The sequence below is a fragment of the Canis lupus genome, chromosome 7 (genome assembly GCF_003254725.2).
Source record: "Canis lupus dingo isolate Sandy chromosome 7, ASM325472v2, whole genome shotgun sequence".
NCBI classification, from domain to species: domain Eukaryota; kingdom Metazoa; phylum Chordata; class Mammalia; order Carnivora; family Canidae; genus Canis; species Canis lupus.
The window spans coordinates 49,487,553-49,507,647 of NC_064249.1; the positions used below are offsets into that span (position 1 = coordinate 49,487,553).

General features: G+C 35.2%; 1 long non-coding RNA gene across 1 annotated transcript; it reads right to left on the reverse strand.

Moving 5' to 3' along the window:
• Positions 1-1,541: 1,541 nt before the first annotated feature.
• On the reverse strand, positions 1,542-14,688 carry LOC125755454 (uncharacterized). Its single transcript, XR_007412066.1, has 3 exons — positions 14,449-14,688; positions 5,190-5,377; positions 1,542-1,703 (listed from the first exon to the last, which is right to left on the reverse strand). It is a non-coding gene; the product is annotated as an uncharacterized LOC125755454 (long non-coding RNA).
• Between the last annotated feature and the right edge of the window lie 5,407 nt (positions 14,689-20,095).

Genomic DNA, 20,095 nt, shown 5'->3' on the forward strand with positions numbered 1-20,095 from the left:
TGCATCTGAAACCTGGCTCTGCTATATAAACAACTTGGATAAGTTCTTTTTCTAGTCTAAATTGCCTCTTTTTCATCTGAAAAATGGGATTATTGATAAATATGTAGTAAGATTGGCATAAAGATCAAATCCTTAGCTCATAGATATTGTTCCATATAAGACTATTTACTGAAAATAGATAAAACAATTCTCTCACATAACTGTTTTTAAAATGATTTTGTTTATTTATTTATTTGTGTGTGTGTGAGAGAGAGAGAGTAGGGGAAAGAGCAAAGAGGGGGGACAAGCAGTCTCTGTGCTGAGTATGGATCCTGATGTAGGGCTCAATCTCATGACCCTGAGATACTTGGGTATACTAGTTTTACTGTTTATGCCATTAGATTTTTGCTATTTAGCTTTGTTTATTGTTTTATATTTTACTATCCTAAGTATGCGATTTAAGTAAAATTTTCTATTTCTTAAAATGAAATATTTTCTTTTAAAGAGTAGGTAATATTTCTTAATATCTTTACCCTAATTACTGGAGAACCAAATGCTTAATGCTGTATGTACTCATTAAATATATATTAAGCTGAATTACATTATGAATAAATCATATATGGAATATGTGTATATCTGTGTGCTTGTGTCTGTTAATTATCTACTATATACAACAAGTCCCCTCACTATTTAACAGTTTTAAACAATACATGAATTTATTATCTGACCATTTCTGTCAGTTAGGAATTTTGACACAGATAAGCCAGGTCCTCTGCTTTAAGATCAATGACAAAGTCTTATACAGGACTGCAGACCCATCTGAAGGCCAAATTGGGAAGGACTCATTCTAAGCTCATTCACAGAGTTGCTGGCAAGATTGAATTCCTCGTAAACTATTGGATTGAGAGCTTCAGTTCCTGCCTAGTGATTGTCCAGAGGCTGCCATCAGTTCCTCACCACATGTGACTCACCAGCTTGCTTTATGAAGGTAAACAAGTGAGGAAAAAACAGGGAGAGAGTACTGGCAAAATGAAAGTTATAAACTTTTGTAGCCATACTCTCATTTATTCTAAGTGGCTAAGTCCAGCTGATATGCAAAGGTAGGGGGGATTATACAAGGGTATAAATGCGAGGAATCGGTGATCACAAGGAGCCATGGCAGAAGTTGCCTGCCACTATATATAGGTGTAGCATATGGAACACTTTACGACCCAGGTAGTGCATTCTTTTTTTTTTTTTTTTAATTTTTATTTATTTATTTATTTATGATAGTCACAGAGAGAGAGAGAGAGAGAGAGAGAGAGGCAGAGACACAGGCAGAGGGAGAAGCAGGCTCCATGCACCGGGAGCCCGATGTGGGATTCGATCCCGGGTCTCCGGGATCGCGCCCTGGGCCAAAGGCAGGCGCCAAACCGCTGCGCCACCCAGGGATCCCAGGTAGTGCATTCTTATACAGTATTCTCAAACTCTAGCCTGCGTTCTGAAAAAATCTCCAGAGTTTCTGATTCAACAGGTCTGATGTGGGACTTTATAACCAGCCGTCAGCTGAAGCTGTTGCTACTGATTTGGGTTCAAACTTTGAGAAACTCTGTTTTAGAGCATATTTCTTGTTTTACTGCACAAAGATAACCAAAACTCACCTCAGCATAAGTTCATTTGTCAGCCAATGTGGTCCTTTTCTCTGCTGGGATAGCTAACATATCTGCTGCCATGTGTGGTCATTTCTGAAAGAGACATTAAGAAGTTTTCTTCTGTTGGGAGCTTTTTTTCCTTACTAGCTCATTTACAGATTGGTAGATAAATAGGGTCCTAGGGGTTTTGTAGGGTGCTAAAAATTATAGACAACTCTAGTGTGGATTTCTAAGAAAAATTGACACTTTGGATGAACACTGAAGAACAGAAGGATTTTGAGAGACAAGAAAGGAGAATCATTGAGTGACCTAATAAAATCATTCTTTTCTTGTCCATTGCAGCACATTCTTCATTTCCACATAAAGAAAGAAACCTAAAAGACCAATTAACACCCTGGAAAGCACTTTGGAATTGCTTTCTAAACTTGGTGTAATGAAAACAAATGGACATTTTGATTAAATAGATATCATTAGGATGACATGTTATGATCTCAACCCCTGGTTTAATGATCTAATTAAGACCAAGAAAAATTCATTATGGACTCTCATTCAAATAATTCATTTTACAGAGCCAAAAAAAAAAAAAAAAGACTGTTTGTTTAAGATAGGAAGACTGTCCTGAATGAATGAAGAAAAGAAATTCAACCCTGAGAACTTTATAACTACCTTTATTTCAAAGAGGGAAAAGATACAGGAGGAAGGAGGAGAAAGGAAGAGGATGACAAAGGGGAAGGGGTGGGGAAAGAGGAAGAAGAAAATATCAATGGAAAGCTCAAACTAGTGGGAAGAAAGGAGCCTGGGTCCTGGATGCATTTTTCCTCCCAACCATTCCTCGCTGTATTTACTTCAGCTTGTCCATTACAAAAGTAGAAAGAGTTGGGTAATACAGTAGATGCACTAAGATAACTACAAGCCCATAGGTTTTGTGGGGTATGTTATCATATCAAAGGGGTTAAGACAAAGTGAGAAGCCAGAAAGCAGGCAAAAGAGTGCTAATTGCATATAGGAGATCAAGAGAAGCAGTGATAAGAAACAAACAATAGCATGGGAACTGGAACAGTTAACTTTATATAGCAACTTGCCTAGGCTAACAGAATGCCTGGATAGCTGGTAAAACATTATTTCTTGCTGTCTCTGGGAGGGTGTTTCTGGACGCGATTAGCATTTGAATCAATAGACTGAATTAAAGAATATATCTGCCGTCATCAATATGGGCGGGCATCACTCAAACCATGGAGGGTCCAAATAGAATGAAATGGTGGAAAGCAAACTCTCTCTTCTTGACATGGGACATTCATAATTTTCTGCTCTCAGAAACTGGAACTCCTGGTTCTCAGGCCTTTGGATTCCAGGACTTACATTCTAAAGTTTCTAGTCTTAAAAATAATAAATAAATAAATAAATAAATAAATAAATAAATAAATAAATAAATAAAATAAAGTTTCTAGTCTTGGGCTAGGAGATACACATAGGCTCCCTGGTTCTTGGGACTTTGGATTTAGATTGAATTATACACTGGCTTTTCTGGTTCTCAAGCTTGCAGAGGGCATATAATGGCATTTCTCAGGCTCCAGAATTAAATGAGCCAATTCCCATAAAAAATCTCTTATCTATATATCCATCTATCCATCCATCCATCCATCCATCCATCCATCCTATTGGTTTTGTTTTTCTGGAGAACTCTGACTACTACTGGAACCAAAACATCAAGAAACGAGAAAGAAAATGGACTAAAATTAAAGCATGCCATATCCATGAGATTCCTATGGAATGCCACATGTAGTTTTCTTGCAGACAGTGTTTCCTCACAACAATGTGGGTACTATTAAAACCTGTACTCTAAAAAAATAATAATAAAAAAAATAAAACCTGTACTCTAAGGACTCTTTACATTTATAAAGTTAGTGCATGTCTCTTGGTTGAAATCTGCACCTAAATATATGAGAGAGAGAGAGAAAAAGAGAGAGAGAGAGAGAGAGAAGAAACATTAGATTGTTGAGGAGTTTTCACTTGGAAGACTTTAAGATCAATTCTCCTAAAAACTTAAAAACAAAAATTTAACAACTTTGCCTGTGGCTTTGCCAATGGCAATCTATCTGCTGTATTACATCGGGACACAGAAGGGAGTTACATCTAACTGCTGTCAGTCTTCTTTCTTGTCCCTTTTGAACACAATACTTTGAGTCAATCCATTTGACCCTGCCTTGTCTTGGTAGGCTTAGCTGTATGGAATGTTAGGATGTCAACCATAGGAGCAGGGAAGGGGGAAAAAAAAAATGGAGGCTGAATGGGGACAGGATGATGAATGGGGAAATTAATCTAGTTACACATGTAGCCCTTAATGGTAGCCAACTAGTATGCACATTCTGTGAATTCTTCTTGATTAAGTGTTAACATCTGAGAGAATTGAATACAGACAATGAAGTCCAAATGGCAAATAATACTTAAACCATGGCAAATGCTGTAGATCTATTATGAATACAAATAATGACTTTTTCAGGGGCTAAGCATGATCAGATTTGACAAGAGACTTATGAAATTAAGCAGAATGATAAAATCTCCACTCTTAAAATAAAAGAGTACACAAGAAAACAAGAAAAGCTGAAAGTAGAAGATTGTTACATCCCTGCAGATGCCAGGGTTTTACCACTGGCATGGTGAGTTCTAGAGTCTACTGTGTAGAGCTTGCTGATACCTGTTTTCCCCAGTTCCCACCACCTGGGATGGACAAAACATCCATCAGTATAACTAGCAGGTTGAGTAAGGGAAAAGTTGACAGAATGTACTACCACCCTTTTGAAGTCATTGCCTCTGCCTCTTTCTGCTGATGGAGCTGTCTGACTACTAGATTAAACAGTCCCATGTGTGGTAAAATTACTTCTTCCAGTGATCCGGGTATAATCTTGTTGCCACTTCCTTAATAGCCAGAATGGAGAGGGATCTTCTTTCTTTCTTAAAGAGTGACCTTGAAAGCAATATTCCCACAAACCCTTGTAGTAGCGTAGATAAAGGACAACTTTTGGAGTCAGGCAAAAATTGAGTTCAAATATTTAAATGCTATTTGGGTCTTGTGTGTGACCTGAGATTTAGTTCCTCATTTGTAAACCAATATAACATTGTCTACTTTGTGGTGTTAACTGAGATGATTAAACGAGAAAAAAAAAAGAATTAAGTGCCTAGTACACCAGGTGGTGCTCAACAATTGTGAATTTCCTCCACCCCATCACATACCATCTTTTCCTTCCTCCTATTTAGGTGTTCATGGCATTGTGGAGGCCGAGAAAATGAAGGCCATTCCACCTCAAGTTTAGCATTAGCACAAGTACAGCCATCTCAGGCCCCTGTGAATAAGAGCTGAACTTTACAGGAAAAACCGCAGAACACCCTTGAAAGAGAGTCCCATATCAGAAAGAAAACAGAGCTCAAAATGCCCTTGACAGGGACAGAAAGTCCTGTGTTGGAAGGAAAACAGATCTTAAGAAACTCCCCCATCCCTTTCCTCATATCGGAATGAAAAAATTCCTCCATCCCTTCTGAAAATCCCCTAGACCAGCCCATAAAAACCCAGCTGTAACCCACCTTGGGGTCCAAGTCCCTGCTCTGCTGTGTTGAGTATACTTGGACCCAAGCTCGAGCTTTTTAATAAACCCTCATGTACTTGCATCAGTGTCGGCTCCTTGGTGGTTTCTCGGATTCGCAATCTTGGGCACAACAGCATTCATCTTCTCCTTGTTTATGTACTCATTCTTGTGGCTCCAACATCTTACCTTCAAACACAATACATGTCATTGGGTTTATTTTACTCCAGCCTAGCCAAGTGGGTACTTGCTTGCTCTGGCTGATGGGAGAAGAAATTCCCTATTCAACCAGGGTGTCATTACCAACCCAGATTGTTGAATATCTAAAATGAATTAATCAATGTTGGGTACAAGTAGTATTTAAAAGTCAGAAAGCTGACAAGTTAAGATAGCTTTGACAAATACACCTTGAAATCTTGTATATACATTTACAGGAGTAATATAAACTTTAATTCATTCATTTCTATCTTATTGTAAAGTTAATACAAATTAGAACTCTATAAACGTAGGATCTGATTAACTGATGTAAATATAATCTGCTTACCCTTTCTCTTGTCAAAAGCATTTTGTTTTTGTTGTTCTGTTTGTTTATTCTTGATATGTTTTATTTTTTTCTTTGGTTTTGCCTTACAATTGTTAAAAGGAAAAGTGATTAAAATACCTCAAAGATGAGATTATGAATAATATTTTATGTCTCTTATAGTCAAATAATGTAATAGAGTCTTTGCATTTAGGATGCTATTATGCTGTTCAAAATAATAATTTTACAGACTGTGAGCTATCTTTGTATCAAGTCTGAGAGGAAACAATCTTTACACATTTTAAGACTATATAAAAACATGGATTATGCCTAAATGGCAGTCAAAGAATTGGGCCAGTTCACTTCAACCAAAATATATAAATAAGATCCCCAAATCTCTTTGATAGGAAAGATAGTTAACTTGCAAAGATAGGCCTGTTTAGTTCTAATAGGAATACTGGTGAGAAAAAGGCAAACCAGTTAAGCCCTTAGTAGATGGGAAATTTGGAAAGGATCATATTGTGAGATAATTGTGAGACATATGGCCATTTAATGAGGAAGGCTATTGGACTCTATACACCAAAGAGATTAGTTTTCCATAGTGATAGGCCCTCAAAATAAAATAGACAAGAAGATTTGGGGCAGGAATGTCATTAGGTTAGATAAATAAGTCAGTTCACAAAGCAGGACTTGAGCCTTCCCAGAATAGTATCCTGTTCTTTTTTGTATTGAAAGGAATGAAGACTCTCTGGAGTTTAGCATTAGATCAGGTAATCTTGAGAACTTTTTTAGGTGGAGTAAACATAAGTCTTTTCGACAGGAATGAGGCTCTGAAATTATAAAGACATAAGATGGGCTATATGGAGCTTAGGTGTAAGTTTACAGAGATAATTTCAGGATCTCCCTTTTCTAGAATTTTTAGGAGAAAACCAAATTTAAAACAATTATTAATTTATTGGCATAAAAACTAAGGACTGACCATGTCAAATAAACTCTCACCATAATATTTATGGTATACCCCCTCACAATGTATATATGTGTTAATGAGGAGAATTATTAAATATATATATATATATATATTTGGTTGAATTTACCATTCAACCATATATATATATATATGGTTGAATGGTAAATAAAGTGTGACTTAGTCCAACAAAATATTTGAGTAATTACTGGTGGTAAATACACAATTTTTCTAAGGCAGCATTTATCCAACAGAAGTATGATGCATTGCACATGTGAAATTCTAAATTTTCCAGTCAGATCAAAAATATACCAAGAAAAAAGTAAAATGATTTTTCAATTAAACAATTTGTTTTGAGATGATAATAAATTTACATGCTGTTTTAAGAAATAATACTGCAATGAGATTTCTCTACTCTTTACCCAGTTTCCCCACAAATAAGATCTTACAAACCTAGAGTGCAGTATCCCAATTGGGTCATTAACATTGATGCAATTCATCAATCTAATCTTAATTTCCCAATTTTACTTGTACTCATCTGTGTGTGTGTTAGAGAGAGAGAGAAAAAAAATAGAGTTTTGCAATTTTATCACATGTCATTTCATATATTCACTACACAGTCAAGATACACCAGGTAGATCACCTCCAGGAACCCTCCTGCTTCCCTTTTTCCAACCACAGCCATTTTCTTCCTCACTTCTGTGTTGCACATTCCTAATCCCCTACAACTACTAATTTATCTTCCATTTCTATAATTTTGCCTGGTAAAATTAGTTTTGATGACATTTTATATAATGTAATATATCTAAACTATTACCATTTCAATGCATAATCAGTATAAAAATATAAATGAGGTATCCTATATTCTTCCTATAATACTACGTCTTTGAAATCTCACAGAACATACCAATTTGGATTAGTGACATTTTGATTGTTCAATAGCCGCAGATGTCTCATCCCTACTCTATTAGCTCAGGCCTAGGGGAACATGTTTGCCCTTGAATTGTCCATGTCATTCAATTTAGAGTTTTCAGATTCAGGAAAATATAAAAAGCTGGGTGTATTTGACACTTAGAAAAAACTGAGTATTTAGCATTGGAAGAATGGTTAAGTGAAATACTGTACAATACTTTAATGAGGTATTATGGGCATTAAAATTATTTACAAAGAAGACGAAGCCCATCATTGATGGACGGAGACCAACAATCCCAGTTTTCCTGGGATGAGAGAGAGGTTTCTTGAGATGTGAGACTTTCATTGCTAACCAAACTAATAGGAGCCCTAAGTTGATAGGGAAATTTCTTAGTATAGTAATTTCTTCTATAATATAGAAGCTTTAATCTATCTATCTACCTATCATCTATGTATCTAATATATATGTACATTTGTCATATGTGTTTACATGCATAGATATGTAAAATTTATATATGTAAAAGATACATATCACAAAGAGAATGATAACAATATTCAAAGAAAAGCATTTTAGAAAAAAAATATGGTAGATAATTATTTTTAAAAATTAAAGCTGAAGTATATTAAGAACATTGAATTTTGCAGAGCAGGCATAGAACAGAAGGAAATGTGGGGGTCTCGGTTTTTTCATTGTAAAATTATAAACGGGACTAGATAATCTCTAATATCCATTCTAGATCCAAAATTCTAAAATAAATAAACCTTTGTAAAGCCCAAAATTACTGTAAAAAATCAAGAAGTCATTTCAGTATTTAGGAAAAGGTTCACGGAAGATGTGAGAAGTAAATGTAACTTTGAAAGATAGGAGAATTTGGTCTAGGTGAATAGAGGACAGGAGGTAATTCCAAGCTATTGAGTAATAGTTAACTCAGCAAAGTATAGTAACAAAACAATTGAGCTAAGGTCCTTGTAGGGAACCCTTCAGGCAAAGAAAATTATTTTTAAAAAAACTTATTGATCACCCTTAAAACATTCCTCTCTGTATTAATAACTAAGCACTTTACATTTGCCAAAAACATAAACAGTAGTTATGAGCTTAAAAAATGATCACTTAGTTTAAAACATGCTAGTATTTTACAATGTAAACCACTATCTGATATAAACACTAATTAATAAATAGCTTGCAATGCCGGTGGGGGACGTGCAGAGAGGAAACTTGCCTTTCATGAACCATGCCCATTTTAAAAGACTAATTCTGGGATCCCTGGGTGGCGCAGCGGTTTAGCGCCTGCCTTTGGCCCAGGGCGCGATCCTGGAGACCCGGGATCAAGTCCCGCGTCGGGCTCCCGGTGCATGGAGCCTGCTTCTCCCTCTGCCTGTGTCTCTGCCTCTCTCTCTCTCTCTCTCTCTCTCTCTCTCTTTGAGACTATCATAAATAAATTAATTAATTTTAAAAATAAATAAATAAAAGACTAATTCTTCTGGTATACCATTTTCCAATTAGAACCCATGTTTAGGGCAGCCCTGATGGCCCCAACGGTTTAGTGCCGCCTTCAGCCCGGAGTGGGATACTGGAGACCAGGGATTGAGTCCCACGTCAGGCTCCCTGCGGAGCCTGCTTCTCCCTCTGCCTCTCTCTCTCATTCTCTAACTCTGTCATGAATAAATAAATAAAATCTTAAAAAAAAAGAACCCATGTTTGCCTCTATAAAAGGGCATTTGATACTTATAACAATCATACCAAATGATTCACTAATACATATACTCTTTACTAATCCTATGAATTAATGGTATTCAGTGGAGTACCACTAATTCTCTCTGGAAAGGCAAAAAATAAAGTAAAATAAAATAATGAAACAATACATTCAGAGAGGGACTGAAAATTGAGGTAGGGTCTGAAATCTGGAATCATTTAAGTGGGTCATTTAGGGGATTCACTGTAGAATGAGGAGCAGAGTGATGAGCAATGCCTCAAATCTGGAATGAAATTGAGAGGTAGGATAATGAAAAGACTGGCTTCTCTACAAAGTTGTAAATGTAGAAGAGGACCAGTTTGAGGAATGTCACATCAATCTGAGTAATTTGGAATTATATTTAGGTAATAGGAAAGACACATATATGAAGTGACACATACAAAGTATCATTTATGCTGAGGCGGCTAGTTTAATGTACTGTTTATTTCTCAAAGCAGAAACATTGTTCTCTTCATCATCCATTAAACTTTCCAGAAAGAGTCATACTTAAAAAACAAGCTCCTTTGGCCATCATTTTATCCTTAGATGAGAACTTCTGCTCAAAAATGCCTCAGTTTTGGGATAAAATGGCTCGATTGACAGGAAGTTTCCACTTCATTTATTTTGCTTACAGTATTTTGGCCAAGTTGAGCATTTAAAAGCATTGGGGTACATTTTCAAATATAACAGGAAACAATATATTCTTGATCTTGCAAACTATAATTGATAATAGGCAACACAGACTTAAGTCATAATCATTTACAGAAAAAGTAAATTCAAACAGTTGAAAATTTGATTTCATATACTCACTGAAGCCCAGATCACTGGTTGCTATTTGAAGGAAACAAGTCAGATTTAGGCCTTTAGATGCCAATAACAAAAAGAAGAGGACTGAAATCATACTATATCTCTACATATTCAATATCTAAATGAAAACTTAAGTAAAAAATCCAGTTGTGTGAATGATCCCTCTTATAACAACACAAATTCAAAAAGTGAAAATGAAAGAGTAGCACATATTCTCTTAATAAAAGTAAATTGCAATTAAATTCAGAGCAGACAAAATAAAAAAATGCATAGTTACTGCTGGATGGAACCACAACAACAAAAGAAATGTCTCCGGTGTTCCATTTGGAAGAGAATTTCCTTCGAGTTTTTTAGAATATCATGGTTCAATGCCTGTATGACCACATATACTCATTCAAAAGTTTTATTAACTCATTTGTTCAAACATAAACCCCATATTTCAGGCATTTACAGGGTGTGAAGACATAAGGATATAATACCATTTATCTGAACTTTGACCAGAGTATAAATTCTGAATGATTAAACTCTATGGGTAGAATTGTCTAGATTTTTAAATAGTGACAAGATAGATGAGTCAATTGAATATACATACAATAATTACAACTCTGTCCCTAATCTGCAAAACAAGCAATAGAAATTTTATTCTTTGCTTATCCTACTTGCTGACCTAGCTTAAAAAGTAGCTGATAATGAAACTTTTAGAATGCCTACCCAATACTCACATTGTTCCTTTGTAAACTACTCATAAAATAGACTTTTGTTGCCATGTTTATAACATATGACTGTCCTTTCTTGGCCATGTCTGTTTGGAGTGAAAGAGAATATCTGACATAGGAAAAGCTAATGCATTAAATAGGCTGAGCCAGTCAGATTCTCTCTTCCAGGAATTTCTGTTGAGCCTGAGAAATAGCTCAACTAGCTATGGCAAGAAACTTATAAGAATAGTAGAGTTGAGAGTGGAATAGTTATACTTGGGTTATGGTGAAGGGTAAGAGCAAACTGTCTGCAGGAACAAAGAATTCTGACAAAAAAAAAAAAAAAGACTAAGCAGACATGTTTCTACAGTGCCGTATTTCTGCTAGTCAAAATGGCCCCTGGCCTTGAAGTCATTTGTTACTTCAAACATTTAAAAGAAAGAGGTAGTTAGGTCTGCAGTCACTAGGGAAAGAAAAATCTGGTGCTGGATGCTCTTAGTATAGTGTTGTTTTTACTTGTGACCATTATATGTTGTTATTAATGAACTTAAGCAGGCTGTGGAAATAATGTTTCTGGCCTTTTCCTTTTAATGAAGAATTTTCTACATTATCTCTTTAGGAGTGAATCTCTTGGTTCACAATATCATTCTTTTTAGGTGACAAGGCCATCCTAAACAAACAAAAGATTTCAAGTATCTACATGTGTGTCAAATAGGTTTTGTACCACTACAATAGGACAAGGAGAGAACAAAAATTTACTCATAAGCAAACATGAATTCTGCATTTGGAATACTTCTAGAGTGAAAAAAAAATAGATTTTGGCTTTCTATAGGATGCAGTTGCTCTTAAGGAACTTTGGGGCTCAAAAATCCAGGTGTGTTGAGTTTCCCTCACAGGGAGGTATATGGTGCCATCTGCTCCAAGACCAAAGATTTCATCTCAAGCTATTTATTTTCCACTTCTGGATGAATGAAAGGGTTTTTTAAAAGTTTTCTGGGTAATGTGATGACAGGCTGGGCAGTGATTCCAGTTCTTTCTGTGCCTGTGTGTAAGAGGTTGATTTTGATGAGCTTGCCAAAGGATGTAGACACTTCTCCTCCTCCAAACATCTGTGGGTGATCCACCCCCCCCAAATGACAGTATCTGTCTTCCTGGTAGCTGGCTAGAGAGTTAGTGTGTCAGACTCTCACAGCTGTGGGGGCACAGCTGCCAATCCATCTTCAAAATGCACCAAATGCCAGTTGTTTGGATCAAGGCAGCTTGGAAAAGTCACTTTTTAGGAAGAAAACTTTATCTTTGAGCTGATCTTCTCATAAAGAGTATATTTCTGCTTTTCCCACAACTTGTCCACATACAGGGGACATGAGACTATAAAATAATTACCTTACCTTTGGGGTTCTTCCTGTCAGCTTTTAACAGCATAACTGAGTCACTTGAGAGCTTTGATGAGTACACCCTACCTTGAATAAAGCCTTCTTCATTTTCTAATGCATGTTGATAGCTAGACACTTTGAAGGTTGCAGTTATCTTCTATAAATATTTCCCCCACTTCTGCTCACCAGGAGGAACAGTAATAAATAGAAGTTTATTTCTGCGAATAAATAGATCCTAGATATTTCTTCACTTAATTTGTCAATTGCTATTTCAAATTCTATGTTAATTTTGAGGAAAATTCTATACACTAATATATTTTAAATGTCAATGCAAGTATGAGTTCATTTAGCAAAATGTGTCCTAAGGCAGCCAGCCAAGTAATAGAAGATACAGATATCTTCCATACATATACATATATTTATATATGCACATACAAACACAATGTATATACTTATATACACACCTATTAACACACATAGTACATATATAGTATGTATATGCATATGGGCATGTAAAGATATATGTGTACTTTATAACCATGTACACAAATGCCATTTTATTAAGTAACATGACTGCAAATGTTCTAGTTGTATGATTTGTTTGGAGGTTTTGCATGGATTTTCATGACAACATCTCTATATCCCCTTTTTAGCACGGATAAATGGATGCAGAGGGGCAAAAGAGCAGGACTCTGATGTGATTTTCATGCCCTTAAGTATGGCTGAATTTGTAAGATTGACGAATTGAAATTTTCTTCAATTAACCAGTTCTTTGAGAGAATTGACTGATTACACCCAGTGAAGGCCAATTATTTCTCCAGCCAACAAATGATCCCTCTAGAGTCAAGAGCATTTTTTGATTTACCTTGTGAATATGGTTTCTCAGGTTCATATCTCATATTATCTATAAATGGGTCACTGATGTCTAATGCACATTTATTAATAGAATAAAAATATAATAAGACTTGTAATAAAATAAGCGTTTCATATTCTGATATAACTTTTTTTTTAATTGAAAGATTCGTTATTTGTCAGTTAGCATTGTTCCTGGTACACAGTAAGAGTTCAGCAAATGTTTGTTTTTCTTTTACTAATATTATGAGGCACCACAATAGCCATGTCAGAAAGGTCAAATCTAAAGGTTTTGCTTTCTCTGTATTAGGGAAAATGATGAGCCGAGGGACAGAGAGAGAGCTAAATATGCTGCCTAGAACGACCCATCCAATGGCTCTGTAAGGACAGAAAAGATTCATGTTGGAGCTTGAAGAAAGAGGCCAGATTCTGGAGGACAAACAGGCAAATGAATTGTTGCTTTTCAGTAGATACATCTAGAAATTATTAGTTCAAGAGACAGAATTAAAAAAAAAAAAAAAAAAGGTCCTCCCATAGTAACTGATTTTAAAATGTTGCAGTTTTTGTCCTTACCAAACAGTAGCATTGCTTCAATGGTTAAGTCTTTTTTTTTTTTTTAATTTTTATTTATTAATGATAGTCACAGAGAGAGAGAGAGAGAGAGGCAGAGACATAGGCAGAGGGAGAAGCAGGCCCCATGCACCGGGAGCCCGATGTGGGACTCGATCCGGGTCTCCAGGATCGCGCCCTGGGCCAAAGGCAGGCGCCAAACCACTGTACCACCCAGGGATCCCAATGGTTAAGTCTTTAAAAAATAAATGCCATATTCTAAATCTACTTATTGCTAATGAAACAATTTTATTTATGTTTTATGTTTTGGAGTTCTGAATGAGATATCATTTGAAAATTGCACAGTTTAAGATATTTGAAAAGCACTAGTGTAAAGACTAGCTTAGTTGTGACACAGTAACAAGTACTGTACTAGAAGTATGTACTTGCAGGATGTGACATTAGAATAAAGCAAGGCATAGGTAGATTTATTTGTGTAATTTCAATAAAAAGATAGCATCTGCCTCTGTTTTCACACAGGTCAGGATAACAGGATGCGATTTTAGAGAGATTATTAGCTAAACAAATATTACACATATAAACATGTATATGAATATTTTTATATTAAAGATCAGTTGGAAGTGTGGGGCTAGCTAGCTAGGACTTTTGAGACTAGTTCAAGCTGCTTTGCTAAGGGCAACAACTCTTTATATTTGTGGATTTATAATTATATCTCAAAACAATTTCATACATACTATTTTTTCTGTGCCTCAAAACCCCACAATATATAGAGCATTTATAGTCAAATTAATTTTGAATGAATAAGTACAACTATAGTTAATATACATTACTCACCAGCATTTACAGAGCAAATTTCTTTCTAAAGGCATCTAGAGAAGTCTTCAGGAGCTGGAATGGGGCAGATGTTTCCCCAGGGTCATCTTCTCTTCAGAAGTGAAGAGTTCTGCTCTGCCCAGCCCACATTGGCAATGCCTGATTAATGTACTCTTTTTCCCTCTCCAGTCACTTTTCCAGATAGCATCTGTCAAAAGCAGCCTTGGACAAAGCTCAGAAGGAAACATGTGTATGCAAATCTTTTCCTTTGGAGAAGAGAGTGAGGGAGGGGATATGTATGACTTAGGTATCTCCTTTCTCAGAATGATAACTGTATCTCGATTTTGAGCTCTCCTCGGAACAATGAAGGATACAATCTAAAAGAAAGCTTTCCTCTCCTAGGCTGACCTACAAAGAGAGTCACTACAGCAAACTCCCAGTGAAAGGAAAGTGTCCTTTTCCTTTTGACTGATAAGGAGTTCACAATATTTTCAGAATAAGCAGCAATTCTTTATTGTCTTCGTTAAGAGTATGATAAATGTGTGTAAGGCAATCAGAGGAATAAACAGAAGAGACAGGGCCACAGGGGCTTGCTTAGGAGAGAAATGGGCTGCCATTTGAGGGAGGGGGAAAATAGTTACAAGGGGCCTTCTCTTCAGAAAATTATCCTTCTTTAGTGTGTTGATAAACTTTACTATAAGAAAAGCTGTTTTTCTTCTTTAGCAGTTTATTTCCTGTAATCATCTTTGATGGAACAGCTGATCCACATAGTTACCTCAGGTATTATCCAAGTAGAGATTGAATTACTTTTATACTACCACCAAATGTAAAAGAATAAAAGAAAAAATACAAAAACTTTATTTTCAACATAATTTTATTTCCTTATGCCTGTGTGGAATAGTAACTACTTATTTTAATCCTGTTTAAACTGCCTTTCCACAAATATACTAAATATACGATTTAAACACTTAGAAAGAACTGGAAGATGCCATTGAGCAGAGCTGCACTCATTATGTAACCAAGGAAAAGAGCTTTGGAAGAAAAAAATTCACAAATGGTAAGCTTTGAAGAATCTACTTGTTATCTTTTCCACTCTGGTGATTTTAGACTCCCCCACCAAATTGAAACACGACTTTTTGAACGATAATGTAATACATTTTTGACATCACAAAAGAATGCTTTTAAGGCATAAAAAATGCATTTCCCTTATGTAATCAAAAACAAAAACCCTATAAATTATAACGCAATGAACAGTCTAATTCCTCTATTGAATGTATTTAAACGATATGGGCTGATTGAGTTCTTAGTCATTTGTGTTAACTGGTGAAAGCTTTTTGAATCTGGTTTAACCCGTCTGAAATGCCCTAGTGATAGCCCTCAAATAAAAAGAGAAAAGGGAAATTAATCCTAACCTTTATTCCCTTATATTTTTTTAATGAATGTTGCCACACATTTTTAACACATTTATGTTTTACACAGAATGCCAAATGGTTTCTTTTGAATGAAAAAGCCAAAAACAAATTTACACTTTAAATTGTAGAGCAATTCAACAATATAAGCAGTGTTTTCCCAAAGATGTGTTTTCTGTTTCTTAATAACTCTTCATAGTAATTTCAGTTTTATATATAAATATACTTTGCTGAAAGTTTTCATGGTATCTTCTTTTTCCTTTTTTTTTTTACCATCTGCATTGCTGAGATTGTCTTAAGACTGTCTTGTGCATTCTTATATTAATAGATTCTGCTTCTTTAACATAGTGATTTGCAAGTTGATAGGGACATCTGCTAGATTTTGCCATGAAACCTCTTAACACAGAGAGAAAACCAAAATAAAATAAAAAGAAGACCCCATGATATTATTAGCAAGGATGCACTTAATAGAATACCAGAAGACATTGTGGTAGTCCATGAGATGACCATTTCTGGGACATCTTTAAAATGAAATGAAATAAAGAGGGCTGACAACCAAAAATAATAAAAGTAAAATAAAATAAAGACTACCCATAGATGCTGCATCCAGCTTTCTAGTTGCCAGCATTTTGGTCTAAGAAAAAGTAATGGAGGGAGAACTATAATGTAGATCAGTTTCTATTCTTAAAAATGTAATGGTTTATGGGAAACAAAAATACAGCCAGCTCATTGATAATGGTTTATTAAGTTTTCTGAAATAGAAAATTGTGTATGCGGCACCTTTCAATGATTGATGTCTGCTCCCTGGTAAACTGGTAAAGTGAAAATGAGACATATAGTAAAAGTAGATATGTAGAAGGAAAAGGAGTTGGGGATGTTTAAGACCACACTCATGGGCTCTGTGACTTGGGACAGGTCATTTAACATCCTGAGTGATATTCTTGTTTTGTTTTATAATGTTATGTAACCAAGAAGATCTCTTCAAACATATAATTTTATGTGGAAGAACACTAATCCTATCCCTTCCTAAAGCTAAGCCTTATTCCCACTATAGGAGTAGGAATTTTGGCTTGGTGAAACATGGTTGCAACCACATGTAATGATGATTGTTCTCCAAACCAAAAACTATGCCATAACCTTTTTTCTCTATCCTAGAATTATTTTGCCTACCTGTAGTTTTTTCACTCTAGAGAATTTGCTGTAAGCCTATCTATTTCAACAATTTAGATAACTTTGAAGCAGGTAAAATAATTTCATTTTCCCTGCCTTCTCATTCTTTGTGCTAATAACTTGTCCTCTACATCATTTTTTTTTACAAGTTCCCCAATTCTTCCCAATTTTGAGATCTGGATTTACAAGTTAAATTTGATAGGTATTTAGGAGAAATCCTGTTGTACCAAGTGGGCATCATATCCTGTTTTTGTATATAAGAACAGGTCTGTTTTTAGTAGTAGTATCAAAGAGCTACTGTTCTTATAAAAAGACTAGTAGAAATAAAATACAGCAATTTTAAAACTAAAAATAGAAGTAGAAGAAATTAATCAATTGATGACATTTTGCATATGCTAATATGCCTTATGCTCCTTCCTCTTTAAATTAATGACTTGCTGGTGTGATAAGATATAACTAGTCCCATTGATTACCATTCATTGAACATATATGTCTCTGTTAGGAGCATGAGCTCTGAAGCCAGACCACTTGAATTGGAAACTTACTGTGCCACTTAATGGCCTTTGGTTATTTATCTTCTTTGTGTCTTATGTCCTACTCACAGTATGGAGGGGGAGGAGATAAAAATAATAATACAGACCTTATAAATTGTTGGCAATATTTAATACTGTGATAGCTATAAGACATTTAACACTATACCTGACGCAAAAGTAATATGCCTTATGAATATTAATACTATATAATCAATATAATTATTGTTATTAGATGTAATAGTAATTCTATAATTGATATTAATAAATATATTATTATTGAATATTTTGCCATTAGCTATTACTATCAATAGCCTTTATTTTATTTATTTATTTATTTTAAGATTTTATTTATTATTCATGAGAGACACAGAGAAAGAGAGGCAGAGAGAGAAGCAGGCTCCATGCAGGGAGCCCGATGTGGGACTTGATCCTGGGTCCCCAGGATCATGCCTTGGGCCAAAGGCAGGAACTGCTGAGCCATCCAGGCGTCCCTATCAATAACCTTTATTAATGTATTTACACATTATATGACTTTACCATGTCTTACTTATTTTAGTGGTTAATCTTCCCTTGAGCCCTCTGAGTTAAGTACTATTAAAATCCTCCTTTCAGACATGAGAAAATTGAAGCATAAAGAAATTAAGTGAAGTGTGCAATGTTAGAGAATAAATGGTAAATCTCAGACCTATGAGATTCTCCCTTTGAGCTCTGTCTGGGTAGCCTGCCCCAGTAATTATCATCCACACTTGCCAGTTGGTCTCCAGCTAGGACTATGGACCACATCAGTGAACCTATTTTAATTTCCAGAACTGTGTCCTTTAGTATCTGACCTATCCAGTTTTGATGGCTTTCAGTCTATAGGCAGAGGAGAAGTAGTGTTAAGGTGTCATTTCTTAGCCCTCTTGAAAGGAACTAGGTAGTTCTTTTTACCTCTTTCAGAAACTCATGCCCGTAAGTGGCTACTAATAAATAAATTCATAAGAAATTATAGTGTCGTCCTTTTAGAAGATAATGCTACACACACACACACACACACACACACACACGACACATTTCAAGTTCTAATGGTAGATACTTAGCCTATGTATTAGACTATGAGGGAGAAACTTTGGGCTGAATATTTGCTCCTGACAGATGACCTATTCCATTCCTGAAAACATTCAGCATTCCTGAATCTATCATAGACTTCGGATTATATAAAGTAACCATCATGATCCTGATACATAGAAAGCTTTGAAAGTAATTTTTTTCAACTCTTCTTCTTTTTCAATATCTGAATAAAACTGAACAACCATAATTACTCCGCTCTTTCAAATTCTGGGGTTTTTTTGTTTTGTTTTGTTTGTTTGGTTTTTTTTTGGTTTTTTTTTTTTTAGTTAGGTGATCAACCACTGATCTGGCCACCTTTTCCTTGTTCTTGGCTTGGAAAATATGAGACGCCCTAGCATTTCTGAACCATGATAACTTCTATGTATGTTCTGTGCACTAATAATCATAATAATAACAACCAGTATGTTGTGAAGGATGCACATTTCTCTCATGCACCCATTATTCTGCTACTGCATACTGCAGCTCTTTAATCAGTAATTTAAGATCTCTACTATACAGACCTTCACATTTGTTCACTTCAGTGCAACCTCCTTTCCTTGTTATTTTGTTTGTTTTAATGGTGATAAAATAAACATAAAACTTACCATTTTAAGCATTTAAAATATATGCTATTCTGTGGTATTAAGTACATTCACACTGTAGTATAACCATCACCATTATCCATCTCCAGTATTTTCATCTTTCCAAACTGAAATTCCATAGTAATTAAACAATTCCCCATTTTTCCCTTCTTCCATCGTCTGGCAACCCCCATTCTACTCTCTGCCTCTATAAACTTGACTACTCCAGATACCACAGAATCACATAGACTTTGTCCTTTTGTGATTGATTTATTTCACTTAGCACAATGTCTTTAAGTCTTATTCATGTGTTTAATATATCTAAGGTTCAATAACATACCGCACTATGTATATAACACATTTTGTTTGTTCATTTATCAATTGATAGACATTTGGGTTGTTTCTACTCTCTGGCTGTATATGTTTTGAGCATTCATCCATGGAGATCATTTTAATCATATAAGTTCAAACTTATGGACTCTTTTTTCAAAAAGATCATTTTCTGGGCAGACTTATTTTCCTATATATATATATATTTTTTTTCCTTATGGACAGTTCCTCATTGTGATGTGCTTCTATCAGTCTGAATATAATCATTATTAACAATAACAACTTAAATAACACCAAGTTTAATGCCAGTTGATATGGCAGGCTATTTTGGGGAGCTCTCTCATTGAATTTTCACCAAAATTCTATTGTATCTTATTTTATATCCTATATAATGAGGAAACGGAGTGTAGAATTGTTACATTAGATGTTCAAAGTCATACAATTAGTGAATACAAGAGTCAAACAACAAAATTATTTAAGCTCCTTTTTGGATCAATGTTACATGATAAAATGTCATGCTCAGAAGTTTACACATAGATGAGAATAGATGGGAATA